Here is a 23,878-nt window from a genome sequence, read left to right on the forward strand (position 1 = left end):
TGAAAATTTAAACAATCGACTATATGTGTTACATAAAAACATAATTACATCATTTTCTTTTTAATCTGATATTATCTACGAGTTTCCCGTCTCTCATTGCCAAAGACATGTTTTTATTAGAACGCAATAAAATATGAAAGGAGAATTTATTCGTTATCTTTCTGTTCATTGTTGGATTACGAATCTTTACTTTCGGTTCGATTCTCGGCGAGGTCAATGATGTTCGTGTAAAATCTATACTTCGGGACTAGGAGAGGTGGCGGTGCACAACTTCGAATCAATAGATTGTGCACCAATATGCCTGGGTTAAATCCCAAATATTCCGGCAGTGCATATGAAAAGAAGGTATATGTCACTGTTGATAGTGATTCGTCCGTTGGACGGGGACGTTAAGCCTGGCGGCCCCCTTAATGCTATTCGACAGGAGTAGGCTACGTGCCGGCACCGGATTTGAGTTTCCCCTTTTCCCTTCCTCACATTCATCATATTCACCTTTTCCTTACACTACACTAACACGAACACATACACATACTCATCCTAGTATACGACATAACTTCCCACAGATACGCATCATACACAGTGTGGGCCGCCGAAATAGTGTGAAAATTGGAAATGGGTCACAGTCCTGCCATCTATCCGCAATATGCGGAACCCGAATCACGTAAGTGAAGTGGGTAGGATTTGGATACACACACACGTTCATTACAGAATGCATGACATTACTAACTTTTAACTTGGGGCCTCACTAATGTAATGTGAGGAAAAGAGACCTAATCATAAACGCGGTTGAACAACATTGAGTCCACACCTGTGGAGTAACAGTCAGCGCATCTAGCCGCGAAACCAGATGGCCCGGGTTCGATTCCCGGTCGTGGCAAGTTACCTGGTTGAGGTTTTTTCCGAGGGTTTCCCTCAACCCAATATGAGCAGCAAATGCTGGGTAACTTTCGGTGTTGGACCCCGGGCTCATTTCACCGGCATTATCACCTTCTTCTCATTCAGACGCTAAATAACCTAAGCTGTTGATAAAGCGTCGTAAAATAACCTACTAAAATAAAAAAACAACATTGACACAGGTTATAGGCTAGAACTGTATTCCTCGAAATCGTTAAGAAACTTAGTTCAACATTATTCAATACATTAGCTTGGAAAACAACGTAAGTATGTACCGTAAACCAGGACAACTTTGTGACATATTTTTCTGTTTTATAAAATTAAATATATTTAAATATAATTAAAATTCATTTCAATTATGACTATGGGTATAATTACCTCTCGTCTTCTGAATACCATTAGGCCTATGTCTATTTATAAATCTGCATTAGGACAGTTAGAATTTGACAAATAACTTGTCACTCCTTCGTAGGACAACTTTGTGACAGCCAATTTTCTGCTATCTCTCCTTAGTATTGCAACATCTGTGACAAACTCAGAAAGCATATTGTGATGATTCAAACTGTAAATGTTATAATACAATTTTATATTGCATTATCTGTGACAAAGTTGTACCTGTAAATCACTACTTTAGGACCATTAAAGGATAAAAGGAAGCAAAAAATTCAGTTTTTTCGATGGAACAATGTCATCAATGCATTTTATTAGGTTATTATGTTAGACCTTATACTTCAGCACAAATATTTTTTTTGCAGAAATGAGGGTAGAAACTCTACTAAAAACAACAAAAAGAAACCCTTTAAAGCAGTTACTAATTTCATTACTCATTGGATTGAATAGAACCGGGTTACTTCTAGTAGGCCTAGGCCTACATCAAAAATTGCTCGCTTCCCTCTCTGCTAAGGAACTTTTATCTTGCAAACGATCTCCTTGTCTTCATACCAAAATTCGTCATTTTCTGCAGGCCATCTCCAGTGTTTTGCCGTCGGTTCCATTAAATTAATTAATATCCCTTTCTTACTTATTTTATTTATTGTTCCTGAATAATGTTTTCCCTCGTAAGCGACAACAGCATGGCTTCCAATAACTTAATCTTCTTCACTGAAAGAAACGAAATCTGGTATATACTGGACTTCAGGCTCAGATTCTTCTTCCCAGCTGTCAGTGGGCTCTGCATATACTGCGTTTAATTTCGCTTCATGAGTACTGCATAGTAGTAATAGAACCATTTAATTAGTGCCTTAGAGTGATGTGGCTCGTATTATTATGACGTCTTTGTTGTGGATGGTGGTATAGATTATTGTTGTTTAGTCAACTGTCTGAAAACAGGTCTGAACCTCGCAAGTGATAGTAATAAGACACCACTTATGAGGCAACTAAGCCAGGAGATAATTACCAATTATTCCTCCCTCCACTGCATACATCGCCGACTAGCTATGTACATATTACAAAAATCAGACTTTTTTATATACAAACAATTGTTCTTCCTCTAACACATATCATCAAGTGAGACGTAGGTCTAATACCTATTAGACTAATAGCTGTACAGATACGGAATTAAAATTTAAGAGTCCATGTAGGCAACAATTTCGCACGACTGTCCACAAGTAGCATATATACAGGGCAGGCGCTCTTGTTTACTGCACATGTGCAGTGTTTTGTAAGTGAAACTTATACAATAAGGGAGCTCCAAATCAGCGACGACTCGTGATATTTTTGTATGTAGGACATGAGATTGACGACTGATGACCAAGACAGAAACTAATATTAATAATAATAATAATAATAATAATAATAATAATAATAATAATAATAATAATAATAATAATATAAAAGAGCATGCAAAATCAATACAAATAGGCCTGTGTTAATCTTTGGCTCACCATTCTGGAACTGCCAATTTATTTGTAGTGAAGTTCGATTCTCCTCCCCATTTTAGTTTGCGAAGATGGCTCTTAAGCCATTATACTGCCCGGTATTTACCGATGTTCCGTCGTACGTTTGCGCAATTAATTTCTTGCTACAATTAAATTCTTATAAATGATAAAATACAAATTTAGATATTCTTTCGGCTATCCTGTCATCTGAAAGTCCTGTTAATTCTTGTATTTATTATAGCTTATTTAATTTATTTTTATGTAATTTTGTTTTTTATTCATTTTATTTTTATATTATATCGTTTTAAATTATTTATTATTTCGTTTATTCTATTCTCTTAAAATGACCAATGAACTGCGTTTAAGGAGGCTATAGGGATACTTGAAAATTCTTATTTTAGTCTCTGACAGGGTCTCCATTACCCAGAAAGAAGGATGGGTGGTAATATTAGGATACGCGGTTATATCCTCAAACTCCATACTCCGCCCTCCGCACCCTCCCCTGTCCATAACTTCACTGTTAGAAATACCGTTTGCTGTAAGATATTTGGATGGTTCCTCGGAAATTATTTCTGAACTGTGCAGTGGCGACAACTCGCGACAGAAAGTGGAAGCTTGAAGGCAATTAATACGTCGGAACGCAATGAAAATCAAAATCTGTAATGAAAATGTTTTCGCAGGAGTTAACATATATTTTCTCTTCTCAGAGGTACATAATTAAACTGTAGGATCATCCTCATATCCTTCATGGAGAAATCGCCACTGGTTCCAAATTTTATTTCCGTATCTGTACATCCAGCCAACCAGAACCTCAATCAGAGGACGGTATACAGTAGATTATCAGTCATAAATGGACAGAAATTCCCTGCGGATATCACCGTATAAGAATATAATGTGAAACAAAGGAATACAAATACAGAGTAGCGATTGGAAGGCTATAAATTTATAAGTTTCTCGTGAATCTAATCACAGTAAGCTTAATTTTGATTAACAATGGTAGTACAAGTGATATAATTTTGATTTCGACATGATGATTATGATGATAGTTATGATAATGACAATCGCCACTACGATTACTCGTAAAGTATTTGTTCTAATTCTCTTATTAATGGAGCCATGTTTATGAAGCTGTCAACAGCCACAAAAAGGACTTGTAGGCCTCATCATGTACATCCTTACACAATGCCTAATGAAGATGTTGCCTTGTCAAGTAAATGAAGTGCTACAGTTACATAGCAACCAAAGAAGGACAACATCTGCACTAGAAGTAGTGACGCAAGGCAATGCACCACGCCCCACAGTTCAGACTTCGAGATGTAGCTGCAATTGCGGAGCTTTGACTTCATGGGGTCGCCATTATATTAGCAAAGAAGATGGTACTCATACATTGAAACAGACAGATGGCATGTCAGGAAATACGGTTGAATACCAGAAAATACAAAGTTATAGTATAAATACGTGAAAAATCTTGGAATCGATTTTTGTCTTTTATAATTTATTTTCCCTGTATTTTACGTAATGATAAAAACATTAATATGATTTCATTGTACTTTTGTTTTTGACAAACAATGAGAAACACCTGCCATAGTTGATGGCCATTGATGATGGTCTACCCAAATTCGTGATAGCAGAACGAGCACTACAGGTGCAACAGAGATCATAATGGAAGGGGAACTATGAAAAGTATTAGTGGAATTAAGAGGGAAAACCTAGTAGTTTATCTAGGGTTATTAAATAATCAATACGAATATATAAAACAATGGACCAACAACAAAAATAAATTTAAAATTACAAATAAAAAGAAAAAAAGTAAAAATCGAAAGGGTCCAATAAAATTTATTTAATTAATAATTATGTTTTCAATAATTCATTTTGGTACAAAACCTGCAAATTGACTGAATAGAAAATAGGAATAATTAAATTCAATTTTTCGGTATCAGGGTTTCTGATATTAATTTACAAAGCTCAATTAAAAATTAAATTAAATTGCAGTAGGTTATAGAATGAGAATATACATACCCAAAACAAAATAAATGACCTTTCAAGGAAAATAAATAAAAAGAGTCAAAATTGTGGCGAATAATAAAATAATAGAGCAAGTGTCATCATTTAACTATTTAGGAAATATTATATCATATTGAAGACATAGAACAGAAACTACATAAATATAATGCAGTAAATGGAATTATAAGAAGACATTTCGGGAAGCAAATGTTAAAAGAAACTCAAGTCAAATCACATAACTTTACAGCAAAACAAATGCTAAAATTTGGCAGTGAAACATGGGTCATAAAGCAAAGAGAAAATCTAGAATACAGGCAGCTCAAATGAAATTTCTGAGATAAATTTTAGGAATTACAAGATTAGAGGAATGAAGATATTAAAGCAAAATTTAAAATGTAATAACAGAAATAGTAGAAGATAGAGATAAAGAATGCAAAATTCCCGTTATCCAAAGGCAGCTCTCTCGTACACACCAATAGGACGAAGAGATCAGGGAAGACCACAAACAAGATGGTTAAAAACAGTGAATGGAAACAGACTAAAGTGTCTAAACCGAAAAGTCAGAATAAGAAGAAGAAGAAGATGATGATGATATATCATCATGAAAATCAGGAAAAAATGTTTTTGTATTATTACAATACTTGTCACAAAATGTCAGCAGAATGCAACTCTGGGAATGTATAAACATTCCAGCACTTTCTTGATCAGTGCTGTTGGCGGAGAAAACTAGAATGAAAACTCTTTTATTTCTACATTCTCACAATTGAGACGCTGACGCAACAGAGATCAAGTTTCGTGTCGTGCACACAGAATCAATAAGGAAACGCCTTGCCTCTCTGCCGCCTTCTTGTTCATCGCTACGCGAATAAATAAGTAACGTCTTGCTTGCTTGCATGACACAATATGAATTAATCACGCGGTCTAGTATGCGGAGGAGCAGGGTTCGACCTATACAACAGTCGACTAGACTTAAGGAATTGTACGTAGTGCTTCTCAGTCCCTCGGATTATTAACACTTCAGTAGTATCTTTATATAGTTTATTCAATGAATTATTTATTTTCAAGTGCTTGATCGTTGCCCTTGGTGCGCTATAGGAGGCTGGTCTATTCTACACCCGTGATGAGACGCTATGATGGAGATTTGTTGGGATGCCACAGGGAAGCTACATATTATAATCAGAACTAGGAAGTTGGTACCGAAACTATTAAGTTGTATGAGCTTGGACTATACGGAATGAACAGTAGTAAAGCAGCTCTAAACTTCAACAAACCAGTACAACTGATATGTACTGTCAGGTGATAACCAAACTTGTCTTTGTGCCAATGGTCCTTGGCCAACGATATTCATGGATTCATCTATCTGTATTGCAAACCACGGTGGTAGTTTAATACAGTCAATTAGCTGAGACTTTTTTATCGTCCGCCATCATATTAACACGTCTAGTGATGGTATTATTAGATAATGGAGATTTTTAACATCCTTTGCCTGCGACTTTCCAAACAATAATTTATTAATATTTATTTTTTTATTTATGTATTTATTTAATCTGACAGGATTAAGGCCTTAAGGCCTTCTCTTCCATTCTATCAGATAGCACATATAAATACAAAAAATAAATACAAACACTGATGAAAATAATACAAATTAAATTAAAACCCTATAGAGGATCAACAGAGCCAAAAAAAAACACTATAGAACTCTCATCGAGCTAATACAAGAAAAAAAAGAAAGAAAGAAAAGCAGAGATAGCAATGGTGAAAATGATAACTAATAATGATAATAATAATAATAATAATAATAATAATAATAATAATAATAATAATAATAAATACATTACATATTAATTGTCAACTTTACAACAGCACAGTTACAATATTTATTATATGTCATGGGTTAAGCCGAAGTTGCGCAACCTGACAGGTGTTCAACAAGCAATTCCATGAACTACAACTTGCAGTAAACATGGCTTAACAAGTGATTCACTATTGTAAACATCTCATTTTTAGCAATTTCGTGAGCTACTAAGAATGAAGACTTTATGTTAATGTTATGTTTTATTTAACGACGCTCGTAACTCCCGAGGCTATATCACCGTCGCCGGTGTGCCGGAATTCTGTCCCGCAGGAATTCTTTTACATGCGAGTAAATCTACTGACATGAGCCTGTCGCATTTAAGCACACTTAAATGCCATCGACCTGACCCGGGATCGAGTCCGCAACCTTGGGCATAGAAGCCCAGCGCTATATCAACTGCGCCAACCAGGCCGAGCTGAAGACTTCATAAAAGCAGCATCAGTTAATAGAGATCTTCTCATGAGCGTTTTTTGATCATTGAAGGCCTTTCGTTGTCTTTCAAAATATTCAGGAGGTTTACTAAAAAGATTAGGATGAACTCTTTTCAGATGTCGTTTTAGTTTCGTTGACTTCAGAGCTTCATTATATAATTTTAAATTACATATGACACATACTGGGAAATATATCCAATCAATACTTTCATAACTTAAACAAAAATTAATATATGAATCCATGTAATTGCGCGTTTTGCTCTTGGAACTTCTTCTCTTAATGACATCTTCTGTTCGCGTTTTAGTCATTTCAGCAGTAGAAGATGTACGATCGTTTGTCGCTACATCATCCATATTATCTTCAAGGCACTGGTTTGCTCCAGAATCGCCTTGTTCAACTTTACATAAGTTATCTGTGCCTTCCTATTACCACTTTCACGTTTGAAATATTTGTACAGATTATTTTTCAATCCATTTTAATCGAGTTGCACAACAACGCAATGATTCTGGCAGACTGAAAGATATGTGCGGTTTACAGGGGAAAATAATTACATTTGTCTCAACAGTGAACAATAAACAAATCGTTTCTCATTCAAACTCCTGTACCCACTTATTCAATATTTCACTGCAAATTGCCCATTGTTGCAGTTGTTTTCCGTTCGAGATAGCATTTTTATACTATTGCTCTAAATACCGGTAAAAGAGTTGGCTATTTAACGACGCTGTATCAACTACGAGGTTATTCAGCGTCGATGAGGTTGGTAATAGCGAGATGGTATTTGGCGAGATGAGGCCGAGGATTCGCCATAGATTACCTGGCATCCACCTTACGATTGGGAAAAACCTAGGAAAAAACCCAACCAGATAATCAGCCCAAGCGGGGATCGAACCCGCGCCCGAGCGCAACTTCAGACCGGCAAGAAGCGCCTTATCCGACTGAGCCACGGGGTGGCTTCCGGTAATAGAAATTAAAGGTATGCAATAAACAAAAATTATTATGATCCCTTTTATTTTTTTAGTATGTTATTTTACGACGCTTTATCAACATCTTAGGTTATTTAGCGTCTGAATGAGATGGTGATAATGCCGGTGAAATGAGTCCGGGGTCCAGCACCGAAAGTTACCCAGCATTTGCTCATATTGGGTTGAGGGAAAACCCCGGAAAAAAACCTCAACCAGGTAACTTGCCCCGACCGGGAATCGAACCCAGCCCACCTGGTTTCGCGGCAGACGAGCTGACCGTTACTCCACAGATGTGGACGATACCTTTTATTTTATGTTGTTAATAATATAAGTAATATATAATATAAATATATGTGGATTGTAAAATTCACATATTGAAAATTTTATGAAAGCTTCTTAGAATTTTTCACGGCTCCCCTTTTACTCTACTAAGAACCCCAAAGGGACCGCGGCCCCCGGTTGAGAATCGCTGCTATACAGGATGGAAGTGAAATAACTCTGCAGATTTTGAGAGCGAATAGTTCATTTTGTATGTAACAAAAAAGTATAGTTCATAGTTTTCTCAGAATTCTTTTTTCCACCTAAATGTTTAGCACCCTCTTATTCGGTAACTATTGCGAGTTGGATCGTGATTTTTGTCCATATCGACAGAAAATCTAATACCTAAGGAATCACTTATCTCTTTGGCGTATTTCAATAGCGGGACGGTTTTCGTGTAAATTTAATTTGAAAACCACTAATTTGAAGACACTGACCGATGCAACCAGTTTGCAACATTGTAGCCATAAAGTGATATAGGAGGTAGTTCACTAAGGCAGACAGATCTGAGTTCGTTGACCTCTTACATCTATATTACGAGAAGAAAGAGCAGTATGTTAGCGGCGATGTTGCCAGAATGCTGAAATTTCAAACTTAATTGTCTAATTAACAACGCATTTAATCACAGAATGTAATATAGGTTTTCTATTCATTTAAATTTTTCCTATCGTCCCTTTCAACCTACAGAGTGTTACACTTCCACACTGTATATTTAGCCGAGCATTTTTATAGTTTCTGCTGCCATTTTATCTAAACCTTAACAAAAACATTATACCTTCATTCTATTTAAATACTGTTAAGGTGGATGCTGGATGTAGTCACTACCACCGTAATACAATTTACGTTATTAACACAGCCGCGCGTCTAGACCAATCACTTGTCGTTAAAGAACAAAACATACGATAAAGTACCACTTTTGCGTACAATGGATCCTGGAGTGCAGCAGCTCAACATGACAGTCGGACTACGAAATCTTTGATTCCACTATGTATAACTTGTTACTCACCTGTGATGAGGATCACGAACCTTAGATTTTCGTATTCCAGTGGTTCCTTCTCGATTTGAAGACAGTATATACTGGCTACAGTTTTGTTAAGGTTGATGTCATTATCTAATTCAATGGATCACTACGAAATTTAGGGGAGAGTCGGGTAGTATCGGACATCGGGTAGTATCGGACAGTGCGTTTCTTTCATCTACTACCATATGATAGTACCTGAATGACATGGTTACGTTTCTCTATGCGACATCACAGAAACGTAACCATGTCAATCAGGTACTATCATCGTGTAGTAGATGAAAGAAACTCACTGTCCGATATTACCCGATGTCTGATACTACCCGACTCTCCCCTAATGTTGTTCTTATGAAAAATGGTAAAAAGGAGAATTATCACCAAGAATACAGTAATCCTTTCCTTTATTTTCTATAGAAACAGCACTACATCTTGCAGTTATAGACTCAATTGGATCATTATCTAATCCTTAAGAGAAATGTGACATTCATAGTTTTTCCCGCGAACTCTTCATATATATAGCCTATATATATATATATATATATATATATATATATATATATATATATATGGTAAAGAGTCTGTTTGACTTCAGATTCTTAATAGTTCATGGACACTAGAAAATATAACATATTTCTTCGAAAACTTTCATGCCTTCTGTATGTTCAGTTTTCAATCTTGATTCTGTTTTGTGCCATTGATAGTGTTGTATTTCTTCTAGGTAGAATTTTGTCCTTATTAAAATAATTAATGTCCTTGTCTGATATACATCAGCAATAGCTTTGTAGCTGTCATTGATTATTTTAACAGCTTTCGACGCCTGCAAGATTTCACCGTCACTGACATACTCAAATATCTTTGGGCAAGAAAATAGCTGAATAAGTTATAAGTTGAACACCCGGTATCGTACATAAGTCAGTACGTGTAATTTATTTCCAATGATTTTACGTAAATATTTTCTTTGGAATACTTCACACGCTGTGGAGTTAAAGTCGATAAAAGAAATCCAGGATGCGTAGGTACCCTGACGTTTGGTCCTTTAAACATCACTGTCTTTCTTGGCGAATTAAAAACAAATAACACAAAACTATTACTCTTTGTTAAAGTGCTTTTGAAAAAGAAACTGTAAACAGTTTGTAGAATTCTATTCTTATCGCTTACTAGGCAATATAATTACAATGCAAAATAAATTGTTTATTTCTATACCAAAGTGCATACTAAATTGTTGCTTGTGGCACTGTTCTCGCGCAGACGGCCTCCAAACATTGAAAGGAGTGCTGCCACTTGGCGTCTGGACACGTTCCTCACCTCTGTCTCGGAGGTCGAACCATATGCCCTTGGAGAATAACAACGTGTCCATTACAGACTTTCTCTCTTTATTACGATTATTACCACACTGAACTACAAATTGTCGACATACATTATGGTTAGCAACAAAAGATTATAATCTAAACACTGTCTTCTGTGTTTCAAGGTTCAGACCTCTTCACCTTTCCTGGCTTCAAATCCAACTGTTTATGGGTCATCCTATGGCTCTCTTGTCTATTTGTTCATACTGCATCACAATTTAAGATGTTCTTGTCAGCTGAATTCTTCCGTACGCTTCTTCAATTCTATTTCTATTAATACATTTTCATACTTATACAATATTTAAAATTAATCTTCAACTTCCTATCTTTACGATATAGTTGCCTTCAGACATGCCAATATGCAGCCTGTAGATTTCTATTCTTCATAACGTCTTTCACGTTAGTTCTCCTTTTCAATCGTGGTTTTCATTTTTGGGAAGTGGTATCTGGAAAATGTCCTTAGGTTATCGTTCTTCTTGTAATTTTTAAATAAGTATACCCATAATATTTTAGTATTACATTTTCCGTGCACTACTTTATTAATTCAAGTAGTTATATTAATTTTCTACTAAAGCATTTCATTTCTAACCTCACCTTGTTACATCACTGATAATATTCTCCTCAGATAGCCAATTAAGTTCTATCACACTTACTTTCTGTATTCTATTTTCGGTCATCCGTTTACATTTAACTTAAATTCCATTCCCACTACTAAAATTCGACTAATATCTGTCTTTTAATGTCACCGCCAAATATTCATAACCATATATAGGGTTGGAACTAGTATCCTGCAGTGTTCGAACATGAGAGAGACACCCAAAACATTAAAAACTTTATCTTATTTTATGAAAAGCTAATCGTAAGATCTGTGCTAAAATCCTTGAGGGCCTAAACCATGAGTGGAGGACAGCGAATATGTTTATAACAAAGTGAAACAAACATGACAATCCTCATTTTGTACAGCGAACATAGACGAATATCGAACTTCGCCATACTCGACAAACTTGAACCGAACATAGAGCCTGTAACGTACGACGCTAGTTGGCACTGCTTATACCAGGGCCAGGCATGAGAGCGGCTCAGTCTAGCCGGCCAGAGCTCCTCTCGCCCCGCAAGGCACTTCAATTCCAAGCCAGAGCAGAACGCTCACGCAGTGGCGGACTCGCATTACAGCTACCTTCCCTGCATTAATGTAACAAGAGCCACGGTTGTTCTATTCATTCAGTCTGTCAGTACATAATAGTTTATAAGGATATTACATCAATCCATTGTACAGTCACAGAAGAAAAATCTGGCCGATGAGCAGCAAAACTCGTAATGTTACTTGTGCCGGTTTTGTTGTGATTATCACAGTACAAAGTGTCTAAGAGGGATACTGTTTACTTCTCCTCGACGTTGCTGGGCTAGGAGAGAAAGGCTTTCGGACTGTTTCTGTTCACATTCCATAACGTTGAAACTCTCGTGTTCTTGTCGACATAGGCCTACAGAAATTTTCTTAGTAAGCATTGTAGTAATAATTTTCAGATAGGTCAGTATACAATATAATATAACATAACATAAATATTTATTTCTTATTCAGTCTAAACGACTTCTTAGTGTTTCAAAAAAAGATCAATAAAATTTATAAATATAAATACTCATTGAAGTTAAAGGTTAAAATAACGTTTTCGCCTATTAGCATCTTCAGGCACTTGAACAATATTTTATATTAGTTACTTACGATATGTATATATCATAGAACGAATTGCATCATGAACAGCTCAACTTCCTGTTGAAAGTCATACCTGCATTCTACGTTTAAACCATCTGAAATTATTTCGACGTCCGCTCAATATGAAGTTTAATATTGGAATCAGTAAGAACCATAAGATTCTATCATTGTAATACATTTATAATTACATCAATAACAACAACACAAACCAGTAATTGATAAAAATATACGATGAAATGTATACATTAATAAGACATTATAGAAGTAATCACTTTTTATTACAAGGTAATATTTTATTTAATTTGAATCCATTTTAATGTCTACAATTTAACCTTTGTGTCCTATAGTTGTTTGTCGTAAATTTAAGTAGAGATGAGGATAATCAGTTCAACTATCACACATATCAAAACAATAATTAACTCAACTGTAGTTTATCATTTAATTTGTACACATGATTTTAATATGTTAGTTTTAAGATTGAATATTATATATATTCAACAGTCATGCCTTTTACTGTAAATTAATGCACCACATGATATTGTTGGATCAAGTGCCTGAAGATCCCAATAGGCGAAAACGTTAGCATTATTTTAACCTCAAAGTCAATGAATATTTATATTTATAAATTTTATTGATTTTTTTAAAACACTGATAAGTCATTTAGACTGAATAACAAATAAATATTTATGTTATATTATATTCTACAGAAATTTGTTATTTCATTGTTTTTACCATTGCGGATATGAGGAATGTTACTGATTTCATTATCATCTCCTCTGTTCGTCTCTCCTTAGTCTATAGACCAGGGGTGCTCAACCTTATGAATACTGCGGGCCAATATTTAATAAAAAATATTATTGGAGGCGCGCAGACATCGTCCAATAATAAATAATTTACATAAATGTCTTACTAATTAGTGATTACTGTAATTTATAGTAAATAATAATACAGGTCTGTTCAAATATATATATATATATATTTTTTTTTAATTTTAAGTTTGTAACTTTATTATCGGGCCGCAGTAAACATAGTGCACTGCTGCTATAGACATACTACGTTTATTTATGGTTTATTCTTATTTTAATATCTCCCTGGCAAAGCAGACTGCCAATATGACGAAGAGTAAACAAAATTGAGAAAGATGCAATACATAGGAACTTCGTTCTAAGACGATATAGAAGTGAACAGTCAGATAAAGTAAAATAAATATAAATTGATTAAGGCAATCCAATGCAAATGATATGAGTGAACGTTAAAATAAACTGAAATAAAAAAATATAAATTAATTGAGGTAAACAATTAATAATAGTGACGGAAGAGAAACATACATAGATTTGTTAATTGGAAATAATTTTTGTGCGATTTAAGGAAACGTTTGATTATATAAGCGGTTTACTATAACTTATTTATTTATTTATTCTATTTTTAAACGTATAGTATTTACTTTAGTTCTGAAAATAAAGGAAAATACACATTCCTGAAGTAAAATAATTAATACCGAATGTTCTTTTTATCACAAATTAAAATGTTCTTCTTCCTATGTAGCTCTAGTGATATACAACACTTTCCTTCTGGACTTAATAGTTTGTCCAGAAACTATTGGCATTGATCACTGCATCCATTCTTCTACTTACAGAAGTAACAAGGTTGTGGATATATATATCTGCATCTAAAACGAGATCCCACAATTCGTCTGCATTCCTAGGACGCCGACCCTGTACTTGTTCATTAACACCGCGTTGCACTTCCGCCCACACATTTTCTATGGGATTTAAGTCAGAACTTTTTGGCACCCATGGAGCCTCTTCGACATCGTCCCTGTGAATGTTGAACCACCGCTGCACGGCAACACATGTGTGTACGGAAGAAAAGTCGTGTTGGAATTTTATTTTGTTTTCGGGCTGAAACACACGCACACTAGATAGCATCACATTTTCCAGTATATTGGTGTACTGATCCCCATTCATATGTCCATGAATCCTCCATAGCGCGCCGCCACCATAACCAGAAATCCATCCCCACACCGACATGGACAAACGACCACTGCGTTGCCTCTGGACCACATATTCAGGGTCAAATCACTTGGATTGTTTCGGTCGATATACTTGCACTGGCCCTGTGCTGTGGTTCATGAACACCTTCTCATCCGAAAAGATGACCTCTTGCCCATGGATAGTTGTAATGCATGTGGCAAAATGCGACACGATCAATTCGATGGTCTTCAGTTAGAACTTCCTTCACCACCGCTCTTCTCGGCACAATATTGGCACTATTGAGCCTTTTACGAGCCGTTCTGTTGGAAGCAGGAAATCCCGTGTCGGCCACAAGCATTTTAGAAGTGTGAAATGGAAAGCGCCTCGAACGTTCTATTAACATAAGTTCTTGTGGTGTTGATGCCTTGGGTCTTCCGCGACCAGGTTTACGAGTTATGTATCCCCGCTCTTCATACTGCGCCCACCACCTGGACGCTGTTCTAGTCGCAAATCCGTAGCGTTCTCCAGCTAGCGCCGCGCTAAATCCGCCTTCCTCGATCAGTGCAATTACTTTGGCTTTGACGTCCATAGCTATCGAACTGAAATACTAATGATAATTTTCGAAGTGGTTGTGGCTATTTATAAACAAAATCTGTTGGTAAAAATGGACAGGGTCACGTGTCTAGGACTCTAGAAAAACACGAAGTATACAGAGTCATAAATCATAAATGTAGTATGCCTGTAGAGTGAAGAGAGACGAACAGAGGGGATGAAAATTACATTAACAACATTCTTCATATCCGCAATGGCAAAACCAATGGCAAAACAACTTTCTATATGTCGACTAAAACACAACAAACGTTGCAATTATACAAATACAGTATATTGTAGATTTTAAACAAAACATTCCGAAAGCCAGTCTCTCGTAGCGAAACAGCTACGAGGGGAAGTCAATAGTGTCCCTATTAGACACTCCGAACAGAAACTGTCCGAAAGCCTCTCCTTCCTAGCCCAGCAACGTCAAGGAGAAGTAAACAGTAGCCCTCTTAGACACTCTGTACTGTGATAATCACAAAAAAAAAACCGGCATAAGTAACATTACGAGTTTTGCTGCTCATCGGCCAGATTTTCCTTCCGTGACTGTACATTACAGAATTTATAACACTCTTATTAATTTAATGAAATAAACTTCGCTCTATGCACACACACACAAATCATTAGGCTTATTTACATAACCCATACGCACATACTGCAATCTCCTCACCACGGTTCTATGAGACAGGCGTATGGCTTCCACTTCCCCTACTTGCTGTGGACAGAGTTCATCTGCCAATATAATCAAACAACGCTTGATGAATTCACTTTCGTTGGATGTTTTCAATTCCTTTGCAATTTCGTGGAAAATTTTGTAGCTAATTCTCCTAGCCGATTCACTAAGTGCATTATAGTCATCCTGTTAATACATAATATATAATATAATATAATATATGGTATGATATGATGTGATATGATATATGATATGATATGATATATGATATGATATATGATATTATATATGATATATTATATAATATTATCAGGTCGAAATTTCGAATAGATTTGCCACTTTAGAAAGTTCCGACGAAGTTGAGAAAGAATTAGATGTTAACAGCGTGTGGGAAAATATCAGAGATAGTATCAAAATTGCAGCTGAGCAGAGCATAGGTTATTATGAAACTAAGAAAAAGAAACCGTGGTTTGATGAAGAGTGTTGCATTGCAGTAGAAAGAAGGAAACCGGCAAAACTGAAATTCTTACAGGATCCAGTTGAGGAGAAGAGAGATAATTATTTCAATGAAAGACGGGAAGCAAGTCGTACACTTAGGAATAAAAAGAGAGGTTACTTGAAGGAAAAACTGAATGAGGTAGAAACAAATAGGCTAGTACGAATAAAAACATTAGAGATTTATATAAGGGTATAACGGAATTTAAGAACGGATATCAGCCAAGGGTAAACGTGATCAAGGATGAGCATGGTGAGTTGCTTGCAGACTCTCCATCAGTCCTAAACAGATGGAAAAACTATTTTGCGCAACTACTAAATGTACATAGGCCAAATAGAAATGATCGGGACGAAATTGAGATACAAACTGCTGAGCCATATATACCCGAACCCACGCTTTCAGAAGTCGAAATTGCGATAGAAAATCTGAAAAAGTATAAGTCTCCAGGTATCGATCAAATTCCAGCAGAATTAATACAAGAGGGTGGAAGTGCATTATATAGCGAAATTTATCAACTTGTATTTGCTATTTGGGAAAAGGAAATTGGACCAGAACAATGGAAGGAGTCCATAATTGTACCTATTTTTAAGAAGGGGACAAAACCAACTGTGGTAACTATCGAGGAATATCACTTTTGTTGACGTCGTACAAAATTTTGTCGAATATCCTTTTGAGAAGATTAACTCCATATGTAGATGAAATTATTGGGGATCATCAGTGCGGTTTCAGGCGTAATAGATCGACTATTGATTAGATTTTTTGTATTCGACAGATAATGGAGAAAAAATGGGAGTATAAGGGTACAGTACATCAGTTATTCATAGATTTTAAAAAGGCGTATGACTCACTTAAGAGAGAAGTTTTATATAATATTCTAATTGAATTTGGTATTTCCAAGAAACTAGTTCGATTAATTAAAATGTGTCTTAGTGAAACTTACAGCAGAGTCCGTATAGGCCAGTTTCTATCTGATGCTTTTCCAATTCACTGCGGGCTAAAGCAGGGAGATGCACTATCACCTTTACTTTTTAGCTTTGCTCTAGAATATGCCATTAGGAAAGTTCAGGATAACAGGCAGGGTTTGGAATTGAACGGGTTACATCAGCTTCTTGTCTATGCGGATGACGTGAATATGTTAGGAGAAAATCCACAAACCATTATGGAAAACACGGAAATTTTACTTGAAGCAAGTAAAGCGACCGGTTTGGAAGTAAATCCCGAAAAGACAAAGTATATTATTATGTATCGAGACCAAAATATTGTACGAAATGGAAATATAAAAATTGGAGATTTATCCTTCGAAGGGGTGGAAAAATTAAAATATCTTGGAACAACAGTAACAAATATAAATGACACTTGAGAGGAAATTAAACGCAGAATAAATATGGGAAATGCGTGTTATTATTCGGTTGAGAAGCTTTTATCATCTAGTCTGCTGTCAAAAAATCTGAAAGTTAGAATTTATAAAACAGTTATATTACCGGTTGTTCCGTATGGTTGTGAAACTTCGACTCTCACTCTGAGAGAGGAACATATGTTAAGGGTGTGTGAGAATAAGGTGCTTAGGAAAATATTTGGGGCTAAGCGGGATGAAGTTACAGGAGAATGGAGAAAGTTACACAACGCAGAATTGCACGCATTGTATTCTTCACCTGACATAATTAGGAACATTAAATCCAGACGTTTGAGATGGGCAGGGCATGTAGCACGTATGGGCGAATCCAGAAATGCATATAGAGTGTTAGTTGGGAGACCGGAGGGAAAAAGACCTTCGGGGAGGCCGAGACGTAGATGGGAGGATGATATTAAAATGGATTTGAGGGAGATGGGATATGATGATAGAGACTGGATTAATCTTGCACAGGATTGGGACCGATGGCGGGCTTATGTGAGGGCGGCAATGAACCTTCGGGTTCCTTAAAAGCCATTTGTAAGTAAGTATATAATTATGATACGATATGATACGATATGATATGATATGATATGATATGATATGATATGATATGATATGATATGATATGATATGATATGATATGATATGATATGATATGATATGATATGATATGATATGATATGATATGATATGATACGATATGATATGATATGATATGATATGATATGATATGATATGATATGATATGATATGATATGATATATGATATGATATGATATGATATGATATGACCATAAATTAATAAAACTTGAAAAACATGTTTCTCAGGTACATTATATTAGAGTATCTATTCGATATTTATATTGCATTATAAGTTATTATAGTACATTTAGTAATATATAATTTTAAATTATACAAGAATTATGATATATCATAGTGTAGTATATTACAGTTCATGATATATAATATGATACATGATATATCATGAACTGTAATATACTATACTATAATATATCATAATACTTGTCTAATTTAAAATTATATATTACTAAATGTATAATAACTTATAATGCAATGTAAATATGAAATAGGTACTCTAATATAATGTACCTGAGAAACATTTTCTTTAAGTTGTATTAATTTATGGCGTTCATTACCAACATATTTGTCATATTCAGTAGCATGTTGTAAAGAATAGTGTCGTTGGATATTGAACTTCTTAATCAGTTAGACAGCACTTATCAGACAACTAGGACAGAAAATAATGGGTAGGGTGATCCTTCTTTTCCTCCTCCATTGCATACATCGCCGACTAGCTACGTAGGACTAGTCAGACTTCAATTGCATACAAATAATTGTTCTTCCTTTGATACATAGCCTGTGGTCACGTGAGATGTACTCTGATAATAGATGTACATATGCCTATCAGCCAGCACCTCAATCAGAGGAAAGTAGGTTGGGCAACATTACTTAATAAAAGAGAAACGAAGCATATCGACAAAAAAAATAGGTATACCGAATGTCGGTAACAAAGACTGTAAATGAATGAGTTGTTTAGTCAACTGTCCGAAGACAGGTCATACCACTCATGAGACAACTAAGTCAGGAGATAATGGGATAAGGTGGCCAGTTACTTTTTCACTCCAGTGCATAACCTATATCGCTGACTAGTTACATAATTAGTAAAGGACAGGGAAAAATACCTTGCAATGAAGTTAGGCCATACACGAACTTTATTTGTTTTGGTATTGGGTGATAGTGGCCGTAGAATGACATAAACAGAGAACTGACTGAGGCGCATACTGCACTGTTTGCAGATACAGTCTGGCAGCAGAAAAATGACACAAAGAATTACGATATAATATGTTCTATTATGACGTACGAGTATAATAATGTAATTCTGAATCATATCTAAAAAAAATAAGTCTAACGCCTGCAGTTTAATTATTCAGTAAAGCCTTAGTTTTTATGAATCGACGCATGCGACGTGCGAGGTGCGAGCCCCGCCTCGCACAAATCCGGACTACAAGAGGGATTGTGAGTGGTTTCTATGGCTGCGAGGTGCGCAGACCTTGCATCTCGCAGTTATAGAAATCACTTACTATCTCTCATTTAGTCCGGATTTGTGCGAGGCGGGCCTCGCACCTCGCATATCGCATGCGTCGGTTCAGAAAAACCAACGCTTTAAATAGAAGGAGGGACAGTGGGCATCCTTGTCGGACACCAGAAGAAACCATCTTCCAGGCTAACAATTTATCTGCAATTTTAATTGAGATTGAAGTATCTTCATATATATATATATATATATATATATATATATATATATATATATATATATATATATATATATATATATTATAAATCTTCTGAACAATTTGTTGTGTGATGCAATCATCTACTAATATTTTCAATAAGATATTACGATTTACATGATCAAAAGCTTTTTTGAAGTCCAGAAATGCAAGGTGTGTTTATATATTGAATTATCCATTTTTCTCAATCAAAAGTTTCATTGTGAAGTAACCATCACAGCTCGAGCTGCGTTTCTTAAATCCGTTTGTTCTTCGCCCAAAATGTTTTCATAATATTGATATAATTTATTTTTTATTAAATTTGCAAATATTTTATAACCAGTACTTAATAAATTAATTCCCCTATAATTTTCACAATCCTTTCTATTTCCTCTCTTGTAGATTGGTATCACAAGTGATTTTGACCAGCACTGAGAAGGCTGCTTTCCATTCCAAATCAGGTTGAGGAAGTTGTGAAATCTATGCAATCTCTGGTCATTCTCAATGTACAAATGTCTGTTTTCGGAGAGGCATAGGAGCTTCACTATGAAAAACATGAAGATAACATTCATTGTTTCTCTGCATTTCTCAGTTTTAGGCCTAATGTGGGCAAAAGACAGAATTTTACACAATTAATATTAGTGAAAGTCAAGTTAGTAGTTTTACTGCGTTTCATTCCAATGTAGAATGTTTTACACACCTTTTAACAAATTGTGGATGCATTGGGAGTTAAAAAGCAATCATCTTTTTACTTCATTTAAAAGTATTTAAAAATAAATCAATTTAAAAGCTGTTATTTTCTGAAATTTTATTGCATATTATTCTGTATATTTTAAGATTTTATAGAGCAATATTTGCATGCAAATTTCAAATATACATTTTAGAAATGTATAGTGGAAAACCTGCTCTTGGTCAGAAAACTATGAATGAATTAATTAATCCTAGGAACATTTACACTGACAAGTTGGGACTTGTCTATTATTTAATTAAGTTTGTAATATGATGACTATTTTCTCTGTTTTATAGAATTATGGATTTTCAGTAAAAAGCAATTTTGTGATTCTTCAGAAGAAGGACCACTTAAATTTTTGTAAAACTGATTATTGTAATCCCTATAATGAATTACTCATGAACATTAACGGACGGACATATCGCATATCAAAAGTAATTTTTTCGATAGAAGGACCGCTGTATTGTACTTAGTAAAATCGATCTTTACAGCAGCACAATATTAATTTCTCTTAAATGTCGTTCATTAAGAAACTAAAAATATTTGACAACGTAACTATTACAATACTTCTCCTATACGATAGTCTAGAAAGCTCTATTTTATTTCTCATTTTAGAAAGATTCAATGAAACATAAATCGCACGTTACTAAAATTACCCGTGATAAGAATCATGTAACCAAGAAAAGAGCACTGGCGAGGAACTTCACGTCCGTCTTCTGAATCCAAGAGGGTGCCATTATTTACTCCAGTTGACACAAAAGATGCAGGAATTTCCATATAATATGAAGATCAGACAATTTCTTGTGAAAAACGTTATTTGTGTTGTTACAGCAGAAGTTTAAGTGTTCATCGTCTGGCAGAATTGTATAATTTCTTGTTTGAATGTGCATGAGATAAATCCGAGGTCTACAGTATGCACATTTATGTAGCATTTAGATGCGAAAATCACCTTAAACACCAAAAATGCAATAAAAGTTGCAAATTACACAGATTTGTGTACAACGTCATTACATTTATTTAAACAGCAGCTCCAACTTATAAATATATATGAAAAAAGGAAAAAAATTATTTTTTTATAGTTCTGAATCATTAAAGCGAACATTGAAAAACAAAACAAAGCACGTACTTTAGATAGAAAGGAAATCCTTGGAGAGTATTCTATTTTCCTATGACTAATCATTATTTACTGAAAGATAAGCCTGAATACAAATGACTTTCAAGTTTTTACATTGTAGTATAGTCAGTAAAAAATAATAGCATAATCATGTATTCAGAATAAATCAATTACACTAACATAAAAATTATCGGAAAGGAAATGTTGGGCAGCCAAAAAAGAAAGAAAAAGTCACAGCTAAAAGAATAAAATCTGTAGGCATAAAGTTGGAACAAATAAAGTAGTATGCAAATCTGGCTTTCAGGTAGTAGCTCGCTGTAAAGCAGGTTTGAATAATTTCAAGGAAAAATTGTTCCGGGGCCGGACATCGATCCCGGGACCCTTCGCTTAGCGCACGAATGCTCTCCCGACTGAGCTATCCCAGGAACTATACACAACACCGTCAAAATTTTTCCTTTATATCCACACAACTGAAATAGGCTGACAAGACGCCAGAACCCAACTTTGAGTGCACACAAATTCTGTACGACTTAAATTGTGGCTTCCTGTTAACGTACCTGCAGTAACGAATATATTATGCAAATTTGGCTTTCAGGTAGTAGCTCCCTGTAAAGCAGGTTTGAATAATTTCAAGGAAAATTTGTGCCGAGGCCGTGTATCGATCCCGGGATCCTTCGCTTAGCGCACGAATGCTCTCCCGACTGAGCTACCCCAGGAACTATATACGACACCGTAACAGATAAAGTAGTCTAGTCAGTGAGTACTGGCGACCATAATGATGGATAATGATGGTTCTTCAAAAGATAAAATAACATAACGAAGGCCAAAACTTCTATGGAATAACACTGTCATCAACAACGGAATCATCGAACAGATCTCAACCTTAAATATCTGATTCACAACTTATCTTAAAACCATAAATAAGAAACAGAGAAGAAATGAGACAGATGTCAGAAAAATGTTCAAAGAGATAGAAGCACTTCATAGAACAGAAAGCTAAACTCCACACTAATATTCTGCAGAGTCGAGTTACTGTATTTTCGTAACTGTTATCTTAGAACGTTGCATCACTGAGTGACTATCTCCTGTATCGACGGTGGAATTGGCGATAGCGACATAATATTTTTGGAGATGAGTCCGAAGATTCTTCACGGAATTACCTAATAATACAATTAGGGAAAATTTCGGAAGAAAAAGAGTGACAGGGGATTGCATCGAATCCCTATAATTGCGTGAAACGTTTATGTTGCGCGTGATTGTTACTGTGAGCATGGATGGGATAGTAAGGCTGTTGGAATGTGAAATTGCAATGAACAAAAATATGTTATGACAAAGGATTGGATTCATTTGGAAATTAATACCACGGTTAATACTTTAGAATTAGACCATGTTAAATCAACTATTTCTGTCTTTATTTTCCCCGCATTTACTGATCATCCCAATTGTGTAGAAATAATATTGTTTATTAAATTATATTTAAGTTGAATATTCCGTTAAGCTTTAACATTTGCTGTACATATTCCCAACCTGAGTGAAACAGCGCGGCTCTTATCGCTTGCGTGGCGCTTAAATGACGTATTAACTTAAATTGTGACCAGATTTCTGGAATGTCAAGAGCATAAATGTTTGACAGTAAAACACAGATCCAAATACGAGTAATCATTCCAATTCGGTTTCGAATCCACGGCTGAGAGCAGCCTCGGAGCATGAGTCCCGTTCGCTAACTTCTATATCGTACCAGCACTTTCGGCTTGGAGTTTGAGAACCGGTATATTATTATTATTATTATTATTATTATTATTATTATTATTATTATTATTATTATTATTATTACGGGATTTACTGTTATCCATAGCTCTTTTCATTATGTCCATTAGGCACGCTTAAATCTGAAAGCAAATTGTATTTATCCCAGTTCCATTATTCTAATTATTGTATAGACGTTGCACATAATCGTAGAAATTTTCTCAAATCCCCTATCACTTTTTAAAATCCATTCATATTTTATAATACTGTTTTACATTTATAAACGTTCAAATAATTTGAAGCAATTTGCAATATGCAATGACGATGTATCATTTAAAGGACAAACTATAAATGTAATTACAAATTTTAAACTAAACTCAATATTTAAGACGAAATTCAATCCAGAGGAAACCTGTACTGGCAAAGATTTGAACCATACACTATTAGAATT

Source organism: Periplaneta americana, chromosome 3 (genome assembly GCF_040183065.1).
Source record: "Periplaneta americana isolate PAMFEO1 chromosome 3, P.americana_PAMFEO1_priV1, whole genome shotgun sequence".
NCBI classification, from domain to species: domain Eukaryota; kingdom Metazoa; phylum Arthropoda; class Insecta; order Blattodea; family Blattidae; genus Periplaneta; species Periplaneta americana.